General features: G+C 40.5%; 1 pseudogene; it reads left to right on the forward strand.

The window, feature by feature from the left end:
- The first annotated feature begins 2332 nt into the window (after nt 1-2332).
- On the forward strand, nt 2333-4931 carry LOC106341320 (annotated as a pseudogene).
- Nucleotides 4932-7063: the final 2132 nt, after the last annotated feature.

Consider the following 7063-nt stretch of genomic DNA (forward strand, 5'->3'; position numbering starts at 1 on the left):
TTCCAATCATGCTGATCCATAAAACGTTTTAAGGCTTGGGTAGCTGTTTCGGGTATGAGGAACCCTTCTCTTCCACCTGCTTAGTGCCCCCACCCTTACGGAGACTCTGTTTAGCTGCAGCACGCTTGCGAGGCGACAGGAGGACTTGAGCGAACTTGGAATTGTTTCCAACAGCAACTGAGAACAAAGGCTTACGCAGCCCCGGCTTCTTCTCCACCACCGTTGCCCCCTTACCCTCTCCAATCTCTCCAGCCATATCATCTTCGACAACTTCTTTTGCCTCCACCTGTTCTACCTGATCCATATCTTTTCCTTCTCCATCTGTAAGATTCTGAAACTCATCATCAAGCTCCAGACCCGAACCTATCTCCTTCCTAGTGTGATGATTCTCACCCAGTTCCATTCCCACCTCTCCAGACAAAGCTAAATCCGCAATAATCTTATCCTTATCCAGCATATTAGTTCCATCTTCTAAAAACTCGCTAACCAGATCCAAACCATTTTCTAACTCTCCCGTAATTAAATTTACCTGATCAGGATCACCGGGGAGTGGAGATGTCTCCTGTACAGGTCCTGGTGGAAAAATTAAGCTCTTCTCCACATCTTGCAACCTCCCCCTATCACTCCCATCAAACCTTATTTCTCCTTCTTCACGTGGCTCCTCTCTGTTCCTGCTCACCGTACTTCTTTCACCTCGTGGTGGGGTTCTTTCTCCACGCATTGCACGAGATGGTCGACTCCTCTCCTCCTCTAAATGTCGTCTTGTTTGTTCCCACCGAGAGTTGCGGTTCCTGGAGCCTCCGTCCTCAAGTTTGTTGTGATTGCGGTTTGAGAAGGATCTTTTACTTCCTCGTTCCGACACCCGTTCCCACCTTGATTCTTGTTCCTCGTACATCTTTCCTTTCCCCTTACCTTGGTATCTCCTTGTATCCTTGTCATTCTCTTGATGAGTCCCCTCTCCATTGATCACGACTCCCTTATAACTCCTTGCTCGATCATCCTTTCTGACAGCAGCACCCTCCCTGCCCTCCTTCTTCTCCGGGTTTGGATTCAAAGGGCAGCTCCCCAGATCATGGCAAAGACTGAGATAGAGAGAGCAGTGCCCAAACAACTTTTCAAACTTTAACGTGACAAGAGCCTCCTCTTCCTCATAGTATTCTCCACCTTTGAAATCAACTGTTGTCTCAAAACACAACTCCTTGCGTCCATCTATGATCACCCGCTTCTTTCCATAATCGAGATCCACATCTGTAGTCTCACCAATAGCATCGCCAATGCTCTGGAACGTTGGAGTTGACCAAAACTCTGTGGGGACACCCTCAATCTTGATCCAAAAAGGGATCTCTGAAGGAAAGTCTCTCATCATCTTTGGTTGCCACCTAGCGAGCGCTATCATCCAATAATCGAAATGATATGGCTGCATCTCCAATACCGCCACAATGTCTTCCTCTTTATCAAAATGAAACTGGAACCGTCCCATTCCCAGGTCCGCTCCCACCACTCTCTTTTCCACCTTCCAAATTTTCGGTAACATCACCAGCAGAGCCGCGCCATCTTGCTTCGCCGGATTCATACATCTCCCGATCAGAGTCTTCGAGTAACTCTTAACCAGATCAGAGTTGTCAAAATGAGGAATAGAGATCTTCAACCGCTTACGATTCCCCTCCCCATCCTTCCCATCACCACTCTTTCCGATAAGCTGCGACTGAGACATGATCGCCAAAGCCAAGAACAAGAAAAAAGAACAGTTTAGATCGTATGCTAGTATAGAAGAAACTGTTTAGATCGTCAAAGACATGAGACATCATACTTTTTTTCGTACGCGTCTGTGACCAAAGTCAAAGTCTTCAAAGAGCAAGTCCAGTTATATACTACCTCTGTTTCCGAAAGTAAGATGTTTTAGATTTTTTTCTTGTTCCACAAAGATAGATTTTCTATATTGTTAAGATACTTTTTTATATTTTTGAGGAACATTAATTGAGAATATTTGAATTGATTAAATTTCATTGGTGGAAAGTTATTGGAAAATGTATAATAAAGTAAAAAATAAATTAAATTATAAACATTTATTAAATTCTTAATAAGCGTGTATACTCTAGAAAATCTTACTTTCAGGAACAGAGGGAGAGGGAGTAATACATTCTAAATTACTAATGCTGGACCAATACTACTTTGAATAATTAAAGACCAACTTTTGGCAAGGAAGAAGAAGACCAGGTTATACTTAATAGTATAAGTTTGTTTTCCTTCAAATTTAAAAATATCAGCTCCTGAACATTACTTACATTTTGACGATCCTAAACAAGATCTCTGACAACACCCACTCAAACCAATGGGTTGCTCCTGGAGTAAGAACCAGCCGCTGTCAGATGGAGAGCTACAGAACATACTAGGGAAGCCACTTGAAGACATCAAAAAGCTTTACAGCTTCGGCAAGGAATTAGGCAAAAGGTAACTTGGGAACAACGTACATGTGCGAGGAGCTTCTCACAGGCGGAAGCTACGCCTGCAAATCCATTCAAAAGGGTAAGCTAAAAAGCGAGGAAGACAAAGAAGCTGTGAAGAAGGAGATTGAGATCATGTTTCGCCTTTCACGCCAGCACAACATAGTCAGCATCAAGAGTGTGTACGAGGACAGAGAGTGAACACATAGTGATGGAACTGTGTGGTGGTGGAGAGCTATCAAGTAGGATTGAAGCACATAGCTATTACTCGGAGAAAGATTCTGCTGGAATCTTGAAGTCTATTGCGAATGCTTTGCAGACTTGTCACTCGATGGGTGTGATTCATCGCGATGTCAAGCCTGAGAACTTCTTGTTCTCGAGTGAGGTTGAGAACACCATGCTCAAAGCTATCGGTTTCGGATCTTCTGTTTACATCAAACAAGGTTAGCCGGGAAGTACTTAGAGTTTATCATGTCGTATAAGCCTCAACAGAGCAACTGACTCTGTTACGGCTCTGTTCTGACTCTGTTCTGTTTTCTGTATGTGTAACAATTGCAGAAACAGAACTGAAGGGTAAAGTCGGGAGTAAATACTACCTTGCCCCTGAAGTATTACAAGGGAAAAGCTACGGGAAAGAGATTGACATTTGGAGTGCTGGTGTTATATTATACCTTTTACTCTGCGGCAAGCACCCATTTAAGACTGGTAAGAGCTTAAGCACCACTACTACATGCCTTGATTTGTTCATTTTCTTGGGAGGTTAGGATCTGGAATTATATCTACAAGCCCATCTGTGTTATTGTAGAGTCGGAGATTAGGAGAGGGAGTCTTGATTTGGAGAGGAAACCATGGCCTTGTGTATCTGAGAGCGCCAAAGATCTTGTCAAGAAGATGTTAACCAAAGATCCTAAGAGCCGAATCTCTGCTTCAAATGTTCTTGGTAATGTGATTCTAATTGATATGTTGTAGCGTGACAATATGAAAAATTTGAAGTATTTTTCTACTTCTGTCTAAAGTAATAGTGTGAGTTTACCAGAGGTTATTACCTTAACTAGAAAGGATCCTTGACCATTGTGTTAGAGTTCTCTAGTTCGAGTGACCGCTGGGACGAAACTAATATTACGTTTCGGGCATGGGAGATTACGGGCTTCGACCCCAAACCTTCTGGTATTAAAAATAAGTGTGAGTTTATTTATGTTTGTATCTAACTAGCAATCTTCTCGTGGGTTTGTAGAACATAGCTGGATCAGAATACAAGCTCCATATAAGCCTATTGATAATGTTCTGGTATTGCGTATGAAGAGATTTGGAGCTATGAACAAGCTTAAGAAGCTAGCTCTTAATGTAAAATTGCCATCTCATTGTGTTCTCTAATAATAATAATAAAATATGATACTAATATCTACCACTGCCTGCCTTTGGATTGTGATTTGTGTGTTTGATTTGCAGGTTATCGTAGAGGGTCTAGAAAAAGAGCTAATCAAAGATGATAAAGATAGGGTTTTTAAGAGTATGGATACTGACGGAAGCGGGTCAATCACTTACGGAGAACTAAGAAACGGGCTGAATGCACCTAGATCTCATCCTAACCTCTCTCTAAGTGAAGCTAGGCAACTCATGGAAGCCGTGAGTATCAAGAAACCATCTTTATTTAACTGCTTTGTGTGTTTATGATACATAACAGTAAACTTTGTCCAGGCTGATGTGGATGGCAATGGAAGATTGGACCTCTACGAGTATATCTCAGCGACTACGGAGACAAACGTACTTGTTACAGACGAAAATTGCACAAAGCATTCCAGTTCTTTGATAAAAATGGTAGCGGGTAAGTTAATGAATCAATCTCCATCAATCATTCTTTTTGTGTGTAGAGAACCAAATATTTGAAAATGCAAAGATCTGACTAGTGACCATTCGGAAAACCAGAGGAACGAATAAAAAAGAAATGTACGGGAATAAAATAGCATGAATGAAAAAGAATGATTTTTCCTTATCAAATTTAACAAGGAATAATTTTGTTTTTTAATTCTCTACAAAAAAAAAATGAAATGGAATGAGAGGGAATTATTATTTCTTTTTTTAGGAACGTTAGAGAATGCATTATTCCTCGTCGTTCCCTGGTCACCATTCATAATGTTTTGCGCATTAATTTGGATTTGCTTATTTATACAAAAGGTACATAACGAAGGATAACTTGATGAAGCATGTTGTGGGAGACGAAGCTATTGCCAAAGATATCATATCAGAAGTTGATACAGATAATGTAAATTGCCTTTTTTTAAGTTTCTGGTTTTTTATTTTTTCGGTTTAACATTTAGCCGGTTTTGTGCAGGATGAAAGAATAGACTATGAGGAGTTTTGTGCGATGATGAGAGATGGCAAATTGCAGCCACAAGGGAAACGTGTTAGGATAAATTGATGCTCATAAGCTCTTGTTCTTGTCTCACCCGAAAGTGGTTTTGTTTGAACCCTGAGATGAATAGCTAAACCGAGGTGAGGAGGTTAGAGTTGTTAATCTGGAAATTGTATTACTGTTCTATGTCTTCTTGTAAGTTGTAACTTAAGTTCCTTGATCCTTGATCCTTGATCCTAATTCTATATGATTTTAAAAACTTGTGAAAATCTAATAAATGGGTATCGATTAAATTGTTTTCCGAAATGGTTAGAAGAAAGAACATCTTGTTGCACAGCATTTCCATGTTTTAGTTGTTAGTAAACCAGGAAATTATACTTTTGGTATATAACCAATATTGATTATGAATCAATATGTGTCATTAGTTGTCTTGATAACATTAAGAGAGGTGGATCGCCTTGGCTCATGGCTGCCTTCTTCTGGGTGGTGACCGCATGGATCTCCGTGTTCCAATTGATGGTTCATGCTATCAAAGGTGTAGTCTGGATACTGAGGCATGCTATCAAGTATCAACCTTCATTTGTTGATATCAAAAAAACAGAATTCAAAACACAAATGATGTATCTTTCTGTTCACGCTAAAAGTTAGAATGGTTAAAGTTTTTGCTACCGGTCATTATGTAATTAATTATAAATTAATACAATACACCAAAAATATAAATCTGTATAACTAAAGCAAAAATCTATAAATAACAGAAAAGTAAATATTTAGTGATTTATAATTATAATATTTAATTTAGCGTTTTGTAATGGATAATGTTTCAGTATATAAGATCTTGTTATTTTTTAGATAATTTTAACTTTATTAAAAGCTATGCAGCCTATAAAAACTTATAGTATGTTTTATAATTGGTCAATAGTTTTTAATTTATTTTTAATAATTCTTTTAAATAAAAACAATTTTTAATAGTTATGCATAGATCTAAAACATCATATATTTTGAAACACAGAGTTTATTTTTCTTCATGAATTAATTTAAAAGTTGAACCTCAATTTTGTAAGAATTTCAAAATTAAAAATCCTAAAATAGTAAAGGAAATTAGAGCATATTTGCACCGCCAGGCTAGAGTCGGCACTGTGGGACATTGATTCTTGGAACGCTCAAGCCTTCTACTAATCTATCGGTAAGGCCTGTTATATTATCCATAACTTGGCGAGAGTTGGTCGCATAAAATAAATAAAGAAATTAAAAGAGACCTGACTAACTTTTGGGGGAGCTAATCAAAAGGAGATTGGCAAACACAAACATCTCTGTCTCTCTATGGACAAAACCCTTCATAAAGTGTCAGTCTTTTAGTATTCCAACGACCATAAAACCCAACCCCCTTAAACGTACGTCTCTCTCTTTCTTCCTTTCCACGACTCTTTCTCATTTCAACAATGGCCTCAATGCCGCCTCACTGGTCCATCTTCACCGCCACCACCGGTAATCATCGTCAGACCCGTCAACAATCCAACAACCGTCAATGGCTTCCACCGCGCGTCTCTTCCTCCCCTCTTGGCTCCCACTCCCTTTCCGCAGCTCCTCCCTCTTCCCCATCCCCTGTTTCCCACCGAAAGCTTCCAACTTTCTCTCCTCTGCTAACCCCAAACTCGTCTCCTCCCCTCTCCTCCGACTTCTCGGGTCGCCGCTCGACCCGGTTCGTCTCCAAGATGCATTTCAACCGACCCAAAACCACAACCTCCACTCGCCACACCCCCGCTGATGTGTCGCAGTCCACGAATCAGTACATGGAACCAGCTCAGCATGGAGTTCATGACGTTCTGAACATTTCAACCGAGGTTCATGTTTTTCACCACGGATCAGTGCAGTGTATTGGACCGTCCCGCATGCGTCCGGAAATGAGCTTTGGCTGGAACTATGGCCGGATGACCGATCTAACCGTACTGGAGCTTGCCTTTCCCGTCCAACTTCACATTTTAAGACATATGGTCGAGCTAGAATCCACTTGGGATGAGCTGGACGAAATGACACTTACTTGGGCGAGCTAGATGAGCTGAGTGAGCTAAGTGACACTACTCTGGAGCTGGATGAGCTGAGTGAGCTAAGTGACACTATGTTGGAGCTGAATGAGCTAACTAACACTGAAGATGGAGCTAGTTCAGCTGCTGGGCGAAATGGGTCTTTTCATCCCAAAGACAAGTTCATAAAAAGTTCATTATGGGATTGTTTCTTTCCAAATTCGACTAGCCCTTTCCTCAGTCCA

The sequence above is a fragment of the Brassica oleracea genome, chromosome C4 (assembly GCF_000695525.1).
Source record: "Brassica oleracea var. oleracea cultivar TO1000 chromosome C4, BOL, whole genome shotgun sequence".
Classification (NCBI taxonomy): Eukaryota; Viridiplantae; Streptophyta; class Magnoliopsida; order Brassicales; family Brassicaceae; genus Brassica; species Brassica oleracea.